Consider the following 14,022-nt stretch of genomic DNA (forward strand, 5'->3'; position numbering starts at 1 on the left):
AAGTATATGTCCGGTGGCTCATCTCTGAAAAACAGCAACTATGTTAAAACATTCCAAGCCTTTAGACAAAGCTTCATGTCTTTGACCAATTACGAGTCAAAGAATTTTCAAACCCACCTATAACCTGTAAGCCCGGCTTCAGAGATGGCCTGCCTTTTGGGGCCAAAGCAATGTATGCCTCCCACGTATTGATTGATGACTTTACCTGTAACCCCTGTCTCCCTGAGATGTATAAAACCAGACTGTAACCCAGCCACAGCGAGTCCACCTGCTCAAGGCCTCTTGGGCGTGGCTCCAGGTCATGGTCCTCAAATTTGGCTCAGAGTAATCTTTAAAATTATTTTACAGAGTTCGGCTTTTTTTCTGTTGACAGAAGGATAATGTTTCATATCTGAGGAAGAATATCACGCAGTTGATTCTGAAGGTGAGTTAAAATTCACAGCAAAGGATACTTTGACTAGCATTCTGGAAGATTCCATTGATTATAAAATTTGCTCTGGCGTTCTGGACCAGGTTTTCCACTACTGGATCATGGATAGCTTCATTTGTGATATAGACCAAGTCACCCAACTTATCTTGGATTTTAATTTTCTGGTTTATGAAATTAGGGAGTTGGGCTGAATGACGGGTTTCTTAACACTGAAGCTTGAAAGTCTATTATGACATACTTTATGCTGTGAGCAGATATACGTGTATTTGTACAGCTATGAACAAATGAATTTCAAATAAACACACAGTGAATTCTACAAAATGGATTCTAACAATAGCAAATGCTCTGAGTCTTCTCAGAGCCAACCATAGACTGTAAAACTTTATAAACATAAGCAATAAAAGCAAAGTAGAACCTAAACCAAAAAAAAAAAAAAAAAAAAAAAATCAATGTTCTCCAAAGTCATGTTAATCAAATCAGGTGATGCATCATGAAGATCATATGGCTGAAAGAAAAGGAAAAAGATATTTCATTCCTGTGGTAAGAGGAAGCTGGATGTCCCCAGAAATTTTTGCAAGCTTTAGGAGAGGAAAAGTTTGGTTCGGGAAAATAAACAGTTTAGATGCTCTGCAGCAGAGTGTTGGCTGGAACCTAGGTTCAGCACAGGGGGGCCTGAGAGACGAGCATGAGCGGTTTCTGTCTGGCGGAGAAGCCTATTTGAGGCCAATACTTCCTGCCTGAAGAGCGGTGATTAAATGTGGCACTTGGTTAAAGGAGTGAAAACCAGGTAAGGCGCCCGCCCGCACACACAGAGGGGGACACAGGAAAGGAAGGCGCAGAAATGGAAGTGAAAATTAAAGCAGTCAAACTGTTGATGGAAGGTGTGGGATCGAAGGCAACACAGCAAGGGAGCCACGTGTTACAGAAACGGCCAAAGGGGGATGAACGAGTCTCATTGCGCCGGTCACCCTGCGCCGGTCACCCGGGGAAAGAAGGCCGCCCTCCCGCCGCACTTGCGACGCGGTGGGCGCGCACAGTCCGGGGCTGCTCTGGGGACCCGCACGGCGGGGCCGCGCGCCGCCCCCCGAGGAGCCTGCGCGGCTTCCCGCGCCCCGGCTCGTGGCGACGGCGACAGGCCCGGCGCGGGCCCGCGCTCGCCGGGGAAACGCGCTCGTCCTGGCGCCTGGGGTCCACGGAGCCGCTCGGAGAGAACAAGCACCGGGAATGCCGCACGGCGCCGCTCCGAGGTCCCGGGGACTGTGCCCGTGGTGGGCCCGGCGCCACCGGCCGCGGGAAGCCCTGCGCCACCCACCCCCGCACCCCGCGTCCCGCCGCCGCCGCCCGACCCGAAAGCCGCGGGGAGCGCACGGGCCGCCACGGCGCGCGGGGACCGGCCCGGGCCCGCTCCGGCGCCTCCCGCGGCTCCCGCGGCGCCTGCGGGGCCGGACCTCCCGCGGCGGGGCCGCCGGGCGGGTGTGCGCGCAAGGCGGGGCCGCGACACCCGGCGCCGCCGCTCCCGCCGGTTATCTGTGACCGCCGCAGCCTTCGTGCTCCGCCTGCCTTTCCGCCCGTGTCCCGATCGCCGCGACCGAGCGCAGCCGACCCCGCCGGGACCGCCCGCCGCGAGGCCCGGGAGACGCCGAGGGTAAATAAAGCAGCGCCCGCGGCGGGAATCTTGGAGGCCGGGGGGGCCGGAGACGCAGAGCGGGGACCCAGCCCTTTCTGTTTGTGCAGAGTGTGTGTGTGTGTGTGCGTGTGTGCGTGTGTGTGTGTGCGTGTGTGCGTGTGTGTGTGCGTGTGTGTATGCTGTCGTCAGATGCTGGGCTGAATAATGCCTGCTTGCTTGTGCTTCAGTTCTCAAGCCAGCCCCAGGGGTTTGCTTTTGTGGGCTCTGGGAGCAGGAGAGGCCCTGAGACTCTTCAGACCCTGCTGACCCGAGAATATGCCACCTGCGGAGAGCGCACGGCGAGGCTGTGGCCCTTTTACTCACCAGGATCAGCTTATCTCAGCCTCGCTATCTCACTCTAGACTCGGGTGTGATTTGCTGCCGATCAGCAGCAGGAAGCCGCTCTTTCCTCTACCCTCCTGGCAAGAAATCAGCCTGTTTCCACTGGGAGGCTGAAACCTCTTCCCCGGCCCCCATATAAGGGGCCTCCCCTCCACAGTTGGTGCCGCTGCACGTGAAATTCTCATTTACTTTCTCTCAAAGTCAAGAATGAAACATTTCCATTAAGCAAATGCCCGTGTGTCTTCTTTGTGCCAAGCTGCCATGGGGACAGGAGATACGAATATGAATTAAATACAGTTTCTATCATACAGGAGTTCAGGATCCAGTGGGCCAGAGTTACACCTAAACAAGTGCAATAATTAGGTAGTGTGATTCATGCTGTACTAATACTGTGAGCACAGTGACTGAACCGCGTAGTCTATTTTCTAAGATAATTGAAGGTCTTTGGAATTGTAATCCTGTTGACTACACGTTGCCTTTTTTTTTTTTTTTTTTTTGGACTTCTGTAGAAGGTATTACAGAATAAGTTGAAAACAGTCAGTGATCTGGGTCTTAGTCCTGGGCTGAATGTGGAAGTTGGCACTCACATCTATTCCTGCCTGTTTCTAGTGTGTCTTCTTGTACAGCAGAAATTGGAAAGCTATAAACATTTTCCAGACTCCCTTCCAGCTAGAGTTTTGGATGTAAAATTAGGGTCTGGCAAGTAGGTGACTTCCCTGAGGCTTCAGAGGCAGGGTGAGGCAGAGGCTGTCCTCCTGGCTTTTTGGCTGTTTTGCGCGGGAGATGCCGTTGTCTAGTCTCCAGAACCGTGTGTGCTGGGTGGTGCTCAGCAGCAGGGACAGCCAGCCCCAGCGCTGCTGTGTTGAGTTACCAGCCCTGTGGCTGTCGGGAGGCAGTTGAAGGAGGTGGTGAACATATTCTGCGTTCGCTGCCTAAACAGTTTCTAGGTCCCAGCTACAGTGACCTATGGTATTCTTGAACTCCATAGGTCCTGCCTGTGGAGCTTCCTGATTGTGGCAAAAATCGTACATTCCTTGATGGTTCAGTGGCTAGTGTTCTAGAAGTCATTCCTGGGGGCTCAGCCTCCGCCCTCTACTTCTAGCCCTTGAACAATCTCGTGGGCACTTAATTCCCTGTATAAAATCTCTTTCTGCTTAAAATACCTGGAATGGTTTCTGTTTCTGCATTGACTCTGATTAATGTGCTTTTAAGTGGCCTCTAAGAGTTACCTAAACCTAATGTCTTCAGTTGCTTTAGTTGGGAAATGAAACCATGAGATTAGATCCGGAGATCTATGGGAATTTGAATGCCTTTAATCGGGGGAGGCTCTCTCCACTTGCCACAGGTCCCACATTGCCCATTGCCTGCCTGGCCCCTGAAGGCATTTATTACCTGGAGACTAGATCTGGAAAGTCTCTTGCTTTACAAGGATAATGTGAAACATTTCTTCATTTAGAAATATTTACAAAATATTTTCTGTAACATGAGATTGTCAACCTATGATTTATTAGTCCCAGTGATGATCTGTATGCTGCTTTCTCTTAGGTACAATACAAACTTCAGTGATAGAACATATTTTTCCTCTGGGGGAAGGGGTTTATACCTTTGTCACACAAAGCCTGAACACACAGTATGTGAGAAAATGGAGCTGTCTGTATATGCACTTGTATAATGAGGGCGTGTTCCCGGTATTTTATAGGCGTGTGTCAAACATGTTGAGGCTAGGTGCAATGGCTCACACCTGTAATCCTGGCACTCTGGGAGGCTGAGGCGGGAGGATCGCTTGAGCTCACGAGTTCAAGACCAGCCTAAGCAAGAGTGAGACCCGTCTCTACCAAAAATAGAAAAAATTAGCCGGATAGAAAAAAAAAAAAAATTAGCCGGGCATGGTGGCCTGTAGTCCCAGCTACTTGGAAGTCTGAGACAGGAGAATCACTTGAGCTCAGGAGTTGGAGGTTGCTGTGAGCTAAGCTGATGCCACGGCGCTCTAGCCTGGGCAACAGAATGAGACTCTGTCTCAAAAAAAAAAAAAACTTAAGAAAGCTACAATTATGATAAATTCTAGAATTTTTAACAGCCTTATAAAAATTATTAAGTATGTTTTATCAGCCTTATAAGTATGTTTTAACAGCCTTATAAAATTATTAAGTATGTTTTATCAACATAATAAAATTACCTTTTTAAAGAAATTAATTTTTAATTTGCTTTTCTGTACCTTATATGACAGACTGAAGAGTTTGAATTTCCTAGTGTCCCTGACCTCTGCTCTGCAATGTGGCACATGCATGGTGCCTTTCTCAAAGAGTGTCTTATAAAAGGAAAGTAAAGGAGTAGGGGTGCTATGTTGGGACGCCATGGTGCACTTGGCACTGTCTTAAGATTTGGGGGACACAGGCATTGTTGCCATTCTGCAGATGAAGAAACTTGTCCCAAATGTCCCAACTAGGAGGCAACGGCTCAAGGATTTACACTGGTTTTCATCTCTGTTTTCCTCCCATTGTGCCACTTCTTGCATGTTATGCTTTAGTTAATACAAATGTGCGTAGAATTCCCTGTATGGACCTTCCTTTTCACACCTTATTCTTGGCTTATGTGGGGGTTTTGGTTTTGCATGGAATGGTCTTCTCTAGTTTCTTTACAAGTATAATTCATGTTTCAGATGTTGATCACAGCATCATCTGACCCCAGCCACACAGGGCAATGTGTCCGCCACTCCTGTTTAACTCTGCGCCTACACTTCTCACATCATAATTAAATTAAGACAATACTAGCTGCTGTAACAGACAAAGTCCAAAACCTCAGTAAGTAAACACTGCACAAGCTTATTTCTTATTCATGTAGAGTCCAATGAGGTATTCGGTTGGTGGCCTTCTACTTAGTGATTCAGGAACCCAAACTCCTTTTGTATTATGGCTTTGCCATCCCCTAAGACTCTGAAGTCCTTAGTTTCCAGGCAATAGACAGAAAAAGAGAGCATATATGGGGGATTACATGAGGGGTTTCTCATGGACAAGGACCAGAAATGACATTCATTGTTTATGCCCACATCCCATTGGCCAGACCTCAGTCGCGTGCCACACTGACCTACGAGGAGGACTGGGGAGTGTCACCCACGGGCCTGGGAAGCAGAGGACACTAGTTTGGCGAACATATACTTTCTCTGTCCCTCCCTTGAAAGACAGAGACTGCATCTTAGTCATCTTTGTATCTCTTGTCCCTTAGACACCGCAGAAACCCAGCATGAGTTCAGTACATTTCACTGATTGCTAAGGGATGGGGTTGCTATTTCATGTATCTAAAATTGAAACCTGCCATAATTTATTATAATTGCTTAGGAATTTTCTAGCATTCTCTGACTAGATTGCAAGCTCTGAGCATAGGAACTATGTAAGACTGTTCACTTCTGAATCTCCAGCACAAGGACTAGAACATAGCAAGAACTTAGTAGGTGTTTATTAAATGAATGAATGAATCCGCAGAGAAAAGAGGGAGAGAGTTTGTCTGTGTGGAGTTAGGTAATACTAACTGAGAAGGTTCGATTTTGAGTGACTACTATTATTAATAATAGAGTTTCACCAAGTGGAAAAAGCGAAAAATGAAACCCCAGGCAGCGTTGATAGTGGTGCTTTGTTATTGTCGTTGTTTTGTTTGTTTCATGAGTAGAAATTTAGAAAACAATCAAATGTTTATGAGTCCGAGTTCAATTATTACAATCGAACTTTGGGGGATAGAGGAGGAGAAATATGTAATCTTTTAATTTATATAATTTCTGTTGACTAAAAGAATGGCAACGAAAACCTCAGCACTAATATTTAGCTTCTAAAATGTTATTTTCTGGACATTTTTGAGAAATTCCAACACAGCAGCACTGTTCTGATTGTTCGTTCTCTGTGAAGATTGTGCACCGTGTCGAGAAGCTAGAGAGAGAGAAGGCAAAGCTTCCTCATCAGAGCTGCTTCTGCATCAAAATCACCTGTTACATTGGTTAGGATGCTTTTGGCTGCAAAGAACAGGATATTCAGCCAAAAGTCCCTTCAAAAATACAAATTTACTTTCTCCTACAACAAGATGTCTGCAGGTAAGTGAGTCGAGGGTTTGTTCGATAGTTCAGTGATAGCAGGGCTGTAGGTTGCTTTCTGTGATTAGCTGATTTGAACTTTTCTTCATAGGTGAATGACAGCTGCTAGGATTGTTCTGAGAAGTGCAGTCCACAAGCGCAAGTCCTCTCCCCACCACACATACATGGGCATTTGAAGACAGACGAGGGGAGGTTTTTCCTCCTGCCTCTCTGTCTTTTTATTAGGAAGGAAAATCTTACCCAGTGGCCCCCAGTAGCCTTGCTGACAAATTCCACTGGCAAGAATTGAAGCACGCTCATCCCCAAACCAACAGGTGGCAAAGAGGCATGGTGTGACAGAGAATGGTTTAGACCAATCATAATTTATCCCTAGGGCTGGGGAAGGGACCCACTGGCAGACCTGAACAAATGGCATTTAGGTAGGCAGTAAGTCATGTCTGCCACACACGGGGGCAATTCCATCTCTGGAGATCCTGATTTTAGTAGGCCTAGAAAAAATATTGTAAACTTTCAATAAGTACATTTGCCCTCAGTGGGCAGAGAGACTAGAAAGGAGCGAAGCAAGTACTGGGTCCCTTCTCAGGGATGATTTCCTTTTATTCATACCTCATCATATAGTGTTTTACTTCATGGTGAGTCAACGAAATCACTAGATCAGTTAACCAAATAAAATAGCAGCTGTTTGGTAACTTGGCCCATGCAGTTGACACGGCTAACACTCTCAGATAAGGTAGTTCTCATTCAGGGAAATAGTCTTGGTCATTTCAGGAATTTAATTCTGACAAAAAGTTGTAAGCCCTGCTCTGCAGCCTGATGGGAATTCCTCACTGCTGCGTGGGGCTCCTTTTAGGAGATGAGCATTTGATCAGAATTGATAAGCAGACTCCAGAAACTAGAATGTTCTATATGTTCAGTATTTTCGGCATGAGACTGAAAGCTTATACTTTCAACACATGAAAGGTTGAACAGCAAAGGCAGGAGATTGTCATTATCACCTTGTAGAATAGTTAATGAACAATCACGGTGATGCTTTTTCAAAGGCACGAATACAGCATGTAGAGCACTCCAGCGACGTGTTGGTTCATTTGTGCCGCTACCACAAAATACCACAAACTGAATAATTTGTAAGTCATAGAAATGTATTTCTCACCATTCTGGAGGTCGGAAAGTCCAAGATCAAGGTGCCAGCAGATGTGATGTCTGCTCTTTGCTTGCAGAATGGCACCTTGCTTCAGCCTCCCATGGAGGAAGGGTTGAAGGCTGTGTCCTCACATGGACCGGAAAGAGCGAGAGAGCCTAGGCTGCTCCTTTCAACTTCTTTTATAAGGGCCCTAATCCCCTGCATGAAGGTGGAGCACTGGTGACTTAATTTTGCCATTTGAAACAGGCCACATTCTTTTTCTCATAAGGGTTGTGTATCAGTTTAAATAATGCACTACCTTGATTGAGAAGTAGAGAAAAATCTATCGTTTCTGTGTGTAGGCCCGAACTAACGCCTTCTCTTAGGGGTGGGGAACCTGTGGCCTTCATCACTTCCCAAAAGGCCTTACCTCTTGAGACCCTCACCTTGAGGGTTAAGTTCTAACATAGGCATTTTGGAGGGACACAAGCATTCAAACCATAGCAAGCAGTATGCGTAAATTCTTAGTAAGATTACCCCGTTAAATGTCAGTCTGTCCGTATTACAGACGACAAATAACAAGCATTAACAGTCTTTATCCACGCAATGATCTTTTAGCTGTAATTGACAGGAAAGCAATAAGCATGTTTTACTTGACCAAGACGCTGTGGACATGTGCAAATTGACAGTTCTTTCGTTTCCTCTGGAATATTACAGAAAGCATTTAAAAACATTTAGATCAGTAAGATCACCTGAAAAAGAGAAGGCTGATTTAACGAGTATCTACCTGTGTGTGAAAGCATATTTACAGAAGTGTTTCCGGGAACGGGGTTGAATTGACCAGGGCTCTTGCAGTTCCACCGTCATCTGTTCCGTCTGTAGGATTTAAGGATAAGGTTTCATTTGATGAACGATATTTGGCTTTCAAATATCTGAAAACTACTACTGTAGATGATTCTAGGCAGTTCTCCATCTTTTTCAAAAACCGCAAAAACAAAAAATGACCTCAAATTGTGGCAGGTAGAATTAAGTTACCTCAAATCAAATCACTACAATGTACCTATGAAAAATATTACCAAGGAAACCTAGATCATTTCATTTCCCTAAAGCTTTAAGAACTGCATAGATTATTTTTAAATGTATTTAAAATTGCATAAGAAAATCTTTTTTTTTTTTGAGACAGAGTCTCGCTCTGTTGCCCGGGCTAGAGTGCCGTGGTGTCAGCCTAGCTCACAGCATCCTCAAACTCCTGGGCTCAAGCGATCCTTCTGTCTCAGCCTCCCGAGGAGCTGGGACTACAGGCATGTGCCACCATGCCTGGCTAATTTTTTTCTATATACATTTTTAGCTGTCCAGATAATTTCTTTGTATTTTTAGTAGAGACGAGGTCTCGCTCTTGCTCAGGCTGGTTTCGAACTCCTGACCTCGAGCGTTCCTCCTGCCTCGGCCTCCCAGAGTGCTAGGATTACAGGCATGAGCCACTATGCGCGGCCAGAAAAAAAATCTTATGAAATCTTAACAATATAGAAAATAAAAATGAGAGTCCAACCACTGCAATTCCATTTCCCTTCCCAAAGGCAACTACTGGTAACAAACTTTCTGTTCTGTTTACTTACATACAGAAAACCACTCATATTCTTGATCTGTTAAGTATAGTTTTCTCTCAAGTGTGGAGGAAAGATTAAGGAAATTTTTTTTCAAGTTCACAGCTCTATAATTTTGGTGGTATATGTCCCTAATACTGGAAAATAAAGTTCAAATTAAGCCAACATAGTTTCTAAGTATGTGAATCAGTCTCGTAGGAAATTCTAAACGTTGGGTATGCTGAAGAGGAGCGTGAATGGTCTACAGCCTTTGCATATGTTTTTAGAAAACACCCGGCCTGCTGGCCTATGAGTGGGCATTGCCAGCAGTCATAACAGCCAAGTCCCTTAGCTTAGGTCAAACCTCACTCTTCTACCGAAATCTGTGTTTGAGCTATACGTCTTTGATTAAATTCATGTTATTTACTGAATTCATGAGATCTACAAAATTTTGCCATTTGAAACAGGCCACTTTTTTCTTCTAATAAGGGTTGTGTATCAGTTTAAATAATACATTATCTTGGACACTGTTCCAGCTGCCGCCTAGACTCCGAGCTCCATCCCAGCCCCAGCGAAGACGTCCCAGCCAAGGCCCCCAGCCACGGCCCTGCAGAAAATCTTTGCCCGGGAAATGCTGGACCGCGGGGGCTTCCCCACCGCGGAGGTGGCTCTGCGCACAGCCAAGGGCCGACTTCCGGCAGCCGTGCCCAGTGGCACTGTCCCCAGGTGGCACTGTCCCCAGGTATCCGTGAAGCTCTGGCACTACGAGATGGAGACAAATCCCGCTACCTGGGGGAGGCGTCCTGCAGGCCGGGGACACCGCAGCAAGACTCCAGGCCCCGCTCTGCTGGCGAAGAAACTGAGCGTCGTGGATCAAGAAAAAGTTGACAGATTTAGGATTGGGCTGGATGGAACCGAGAGTAAGTCCAAGGTTGGGGCCAGCGCCATCGCGGGCGTGTCCTTGGCCGTGGGTAGGGCAGGAGCGGCTGAGAAGGGGATCGCACTGTACCCACACGTCGCGGGTCTCGCGGGGACCCTGACCTCGCGTTCCCGGCGCCCGTGGGTGCAGCTGCCCAGCGGGGTCTCGCCCTGACCTCGCGTTCCCGGCGCCCGTGGGTGCAGCTGCCCGGCGGGGTCTCGCCCTGACCTCGCGTTCCCGGCGCCCGTGGGTGCAGCTGCCCAGCGGGGTCTCGCCCTGACCTCGCGTTCCCGGCGCCCGTGGGTGCAGCTGCCCAGCGGGGTCTCGCCCTGACCTCGCTTCCCGGTGCCCGTGGGTGCAGCTGCCCGGCCGGGTCTCGCCCTGACCTCGGTTCCCGGCGCCCGTGGGTGCAGCTGCCCGGCCGGGTCTCACCCTGACCTCGCTTCCCGGCGCCCGTGGGTGCAGCTGCCCGGCCGGGTCTCGCCCTGATCTCGGTTCCCGGCGCCCGTGGGTGCAGCTGCCCAGCCGGGTCTCGCCCTGACCTCGCGTTCCCGGCGCCCGTGGGTGCAGCTGCCCAGCGGGGTCTCGCCCTGACCTCGCGTTCCCGGCGCCCGTGGGTGCAGCTGCCCGGCCGGGTCTCGCCCTGACCTCGCGTTCCCGGCGCCCGTGGGTGCAGCTGCCCGGCCGGGTCTCGCCCTGACCTCGCGTTCTCGGCGCCTGTGGGTGCAGCTGCCCGGCCGGGTCTCGCCCTGACCTCGCGTTCCCGGCGCCCGTGGGTGCAGCTGCCCAGCCGGGTCTCACCCTGACCTCGCGTTCCCGGCGCCCGTGGGTGCAGCTGCCCAGCCGGGTCTCGCCCTGACCTCGCGTTCCCGGCGCCCGTGGGTGCAGCTGCCCGGCCGGGTCTCGCCCTGACCTCGCGTTCCCGGCGCCCGTGGGTGCAGCTGCCCAGCCGGGTCTCGTCCTGACCTCGCTTCCCGGTGCCCGTGGGTGCAGCTGCCCGGCCGGGTCTCGCCCTGACCTCGCGTTCCCGGCGCCCGTGGGTGCAGCTGCCCGGCCGGGTCTCGCCCTGACCTCGCTTCCCGGTGCCCGTGGGTGCAGCTGCCCAGCCGGGTCTCGCCCTGACCTCGCGTTCCCGGCGCCCGTGGGTGCAGCTGCCCGGCCGGGTCTCGCCCTGACCGAGCCGCGCCGGCGGGGGTGCTCAAGCAGCCCCGGGAAATGCGCCTTCCAGACCCAGCTCCAAAGAGGCCGAAATTCAGCCTCTCCTGCTGTGGTCCAGCCCCTCCCCCTCCCCCACAGTCCAAACCTCCCCTTGAGCCTCCGAGTGCTCCTGCCCTTGCCCTGTACCCGGTCCCTTTGCATTCCAATCCCAGGCCCGACAACTGCAACCTCAGTCGCCCCTGCACCGCACCCCCAAATCAGATTGAGAACTTCTTCACCGCAGGCATCTCAGCATCTCTTTGTACCTTCCTGAGTCCTTACTAAACTAATGCCTTCTTAAAATAAATAGTTAAGGCATTATCTTGATTGAGAAGCAGAAAAAAATCTATCGTTTCTGTGTAAAGGCACGAACTAAAGCCTTCCTGTAGGGCTGGGGACCTATGGCCTTAAGGCCAAGTGTGGCCTTCTGGGTCCTTAAGTGCAGCCTTTTGACTGAATCCAAATTTTACAAAACAACTCCTTTTATTAAAAGGGGTGCAGTAGAGAAAGATGAAGCTTTTCTTGCCTCCTTTGGTGCTTAAAAAAGAACAATCTTGAAATCAGAAAGCTGCCGGTTCCACCAATGTTATGCAACCTAAATGGATTAATGATTTTTTTTCTTATAATAAACTCCATAACATTTGCAACAATAGAGAGAGTAAAGCTAAAGGTGATGTAAGGTAGAAAATAAAAATACTCATATTTGCTTTTGTAATGTGTTTTCAAACTTACAGTTGAATATAAGCATATTTGAATGGGATTTTGAACAAAGTATTGTAGCAGAAACTGTGAAAAATATGTAGTGATTTGGTAGAAATGACATGAAATCAAAGACATAAATTAAAGAACTATCTTATTTCACAAATTTTTATACAGTTTTACTATGAAGCTTGGCCGATATTGGTTGTATTAGAAGAGCTATTAATATTTAGCTTCTCTAGGCTTTACTTTTTTCATTTGAATATTAAAGAGATAGGACTAGGTAAATTCTAAAGGCCTTCCCAAATTTTATTCCATTAATCTATGATTCCTAGTTACTTAGAAATCAGCTCGTTTCTCTGTATTTCCCCCACTTTTCAATTTTTCCATCCCAGACACCCCACATCTCAGATAAATTCTTAATAGCTGTCTTGAACCTTCCCCGGTATCAAAGAAGTAGTTTAGTGTTTGGATTTTAAAAGACTGCCATGAATACAATGAAAAAATAATTAATGTACATTACCTACAATATTTCATTTTACTAGCACTGTTGAAAAAACAAAACATTTCACTAAATTAATTTTCTGGATAACTGACCCCATTTTATTGAATACAAAATTTCTGTTTAGTTTAACATCCTCTGTAAAGAAAATTTCTAAATTGTACTATGTATTTTAATGCCTTTTAAAACAGGAAATATAGTCATAATTTTTTCTTTCAGTTTTCTTGAAGATGCAGAATCACCTTTCTAAACATCTGTTATTATCCAGGAGGTGCTTCAGGGCCAATTCAGTTACGAAGGTTCTTAGGGAGGACTCGTTTGGTGGCAAGTGACAGAAACTCAACTCAAACCAGCTTATAAAAGGAATTTATTGGCTTGCCTAACTCAAAAGTAGCTGCTTCCAGATGTACCAACAATGTGGTTATTAATTTGGAGTTTTCTCTCTCCCTTTTCATATTGAAACTCTGCTTTGCTCTGTGGTCCCTTAATTCTTTGGAAGCCTTTTCCTGGGTATCAGAATGATTTTCAACAGCAAGTCTAGGTTTAGTCACCCCGACAGAAAGAGAGCTCTTTCCTAATGGTTCCAGTAAGCACCCCAAGCTGACTCTCATTGGCCAGGTCCGGGCGGCATGCTCCTGCCGGACACCACTGATGTCACCGGAGGAGGTCCCTCACTGACCAGGGCTGCCGTCTTCTCTGGAGCACAGGTGGAGATGGTGGTTGAGCAGGTGAGGCTCACAGTCTCACACGATCGCATGGTTGGAGAATAGGGGAGGCGTGGATTCCACAAAAGAAAATCAGTGTGTGCTGTTAGCAAAAAGGGGGAGTAAAGGTGCTTGGCAGGCCAAGACTACAAATATTATATCCCCTGTGGAAATATATTATCTCACATTTCGTGGTCTGGGGTTACTATCTTTTTGATCTCTTTCACTGTGAGCTATCACTCCTGGTGCTCTCACTTTGCCTCTATTATAGCAATCTCTTCCTGCATTTTAATTTATAACATCTTATCTTCTGAGAGTTTGGAAACCAAATGAGCAAAGTCATTAGAATTGTTTTCAAAATGAGAGTTAATGGGCTCTGAGTGAGGCGTATAAACCAAGGATTTCATGACATTTCTTATGGCCTTTAAAGGTCATGTTTGCATAGTTCCTGATTTCTTCATTCTGATTTCTTTCTTTATTATTTTCTGATAACTGCCTTCTTAATAGAGGACATACTATTGGAATTTGAAGGCCCAATTGCTATGAATAATAAATGCCATAAACACAGGTGCTTTAAGTAAAGCTAGTATTTTTGTGATTTTCCTAAATTTAAGTGAGTTTGTGAAATGAGACAGGTGGTCTAGATGATCTTTTGGAAATAGAAACACTGCAGAGCATAAACAAAGCTGAGTCGTTTTAAGTTTTTTTTTACGGGACTTATTAAAGGACTGGTATTTCATTTTACCTTTTCTTTCTGCGGTACCTCTCTGACCTCAAATAAA

General features: G+C 47.4%; 1 protein-coding gene across 1 annotated transcript in view; it reads left to right on the forward strand.

Moving 5' to 3' along the window:
- Positions 1–1,953: 1,953 nt before the first annotated feature.
- Positions 1,954–14,022, forward strand: part of SLC9B2 (solute carrier family 9 member B2) — a 53,811-nt gene continuing 41,742 nt past the window's right edge. Inside the window, exon 1 of the mRNA XM_069485462.1 lies at positions 1,954–2,075. The gene's annotated coding sequence lies outside the window, so the exon portion shown is untranslated. The remainder of the gene's footprint in view (positions 2,076–14,022) is intronic.

Source organism: Eulemur rufifrons, chromosome 13 (assembly GCF_041146395.1).
Source record: "Eulemur rufifrons isolate Redbay chromosome 13, OSU_ERuf_1, whole genome shotgun sequence".
In the NCBI taxonomy this organism is placed as follows: domain Eukaryota; kingdom Metazoa; phylum Chordata; class Mammalia; order Primates; family Lemuridae; genus Eulemur; species Eulemur rufifrons.